General features: G+C 44.4%; 1 non-coding gene across 1 annotated transcript; it reads left to right on the top strand.

Moving 5' to 3' along the window:
• The first annotated feature begins 1,109 nt into the window (after window positions 1-1,109).
• Window positions 1,110-1,216, top strand: LOC141709690 (small nucleolar RNA R71). The gene has a single exon (XR_012570255.1). It is a non-coding gene; the product is annotated as a small nucleolar RNA R71 (small nucleolar RNA).
• The last annotated feature ends 488 nt before the right edge of the window (window positions 1,217-1,704 follow it).

Raw genomic sequence — 1,704 nt, 5'->3', positions numbered from 1 at the left:
TCACCTAAAAAAGCATACCTCAAGTGTTCAGGTAATGGTTTGAGCTCTAAGGTAGGCGCTTCCTCTATTGATGGTTTGAGCTTCCCTTCAGCGTTCTTGAGGTCAGAAGTACCAAGAGATTCAAATGGTATATCCAGCTTTCGCTTCCAGGGAGAAGCGTTCAGATATTGTAATTTCTCATTGCTATCTTCATCATCACTGTCAAATTCCCCCACTAGGGCCTTTTCCAATGCATCAGACATTAGCATGTGATCGAGTTCCGAAGTAACTTCAGCTTAGATTCTTCATCTCTAACTTCAGCTTCGACTTCTTTTGCCTTTTCAGCATCAGCTACTTTTCCAGACCTTAAGGTAATAGCCTTGACTTGCTCTTTAGCTTCCTTCCTGCCTGGTACTTCCGTGTCACTGGGAAGAGTGCCAGGTTGACGATTGAGCACTGCATTGGCTAATTGACCGATTTGATTTTCCAAGGTCTTGATAGAAACCGCCTGAGTCTTGCACAACAGCTTATGTTCCTCAAAATCAGCACTAGTAGGTGCAGCTGCACTTCCCTGTTGAGGATATGATTGCCTTGTAGCATACTGCTGTGGTTGCTGGAATCCAGGTGGGTTAAACTGTTTACTCACTCCTTGCTGATATGGTGGCTGAATAGCATTCTGATTATTCCCCCAGCTGAAATTTGGATGATTTCTGTTGTTAGGATGATAGGTCGCTGGCACAGGCTACTGTTGTCGCTAATAATTATTCACATACTGAACAGATTCGTTGACAAGAGAACACTGATCCGTAGCATGAGAACCTGCACAAAGCTCACAAACCATAGCTATTTGATTAACTCCATACGTAGCCAAAGAATCAACCTTCATTGATAGCGCTTGGAGATGGGCTGCAATAGCGGTGGCTGCATCAACTTCCAGAATACCTGCTACCTTGCCTGACGTCATCCTCTGAGTTGGATTTTGATGCTCATTTGCAGCCATCGTCTCGATAAGATTATACGCCTCAGTATAGCTTTTAGCCCATAAGACGCCTCCAGCTGCTGCATCGAGCATGGGCCGAGATTGGGCCCCCAAACCATTATAAAAACCAGTGATCACCATCCAATCCGACATTCCATGATGTGGACAATTTCTCAACATTTCCTTGTAGCGTTCCCAAGCCTCGCACATAGATTCTGTAGGTTGCTGCGCAAACTGAGTAAGAGCACTCCTCATAGCAGCAGTCTTTGCCATTGGATAAAACTTCACCAGAAACTTTTGCACAAGATCTTGCCACGTAGTGATTGACCCAGCTGGTTCAGAATGTAACCAGTCTTTAGCCTTATCCCTCAATGAGAATGGGAAAAGCCTCAACTTGATAGCCTCATCAGTCACGCCATTATACTTAAAAGTGCTGCAGATCTCGACAAAATTCCTAATGTGCATGTTGGGGTCTTCAGTTGCCGCTCCTCCAAAAGAAACAGAATTCTGCACCATCTGAATAGTGCCCGACTTGATTTCAAAGGTGTTAGCTTGAATAGCCGGATGAAGGATGCTTGACTGAATATCATCAATTTTAGGCCGAGAAAAATCCATAAGAGCTGGATCAGCTTGAACAATACGATCTCCCATGTTTACCGGTTCTTTCTGCTCAGTTCCTGAATCCGAATCCTCAAAATCTAACTTCTCCGGTGTATCAAGAACTTCGTCTTTCTCCTCAGCTGTAT

This window comes from Apium graveolens, chromosome 2 (assembly GCF_009905375.1).
Source record: "Apium graveolens cultivar Ventura chromosome 2, ASM990537v1, whole genome shotgun sequence".
Lineage (NCBI taxonomy): Eukaryota > Viridiplantae > Streptophyta > Magnoliopsida > Apiales > Apiaceae > Apium > Apium graveolens.
Note: the sequence above shows the minus strand (reverse complement) of the source record. Positions and strands in the feature narration are given on the sequence as shown.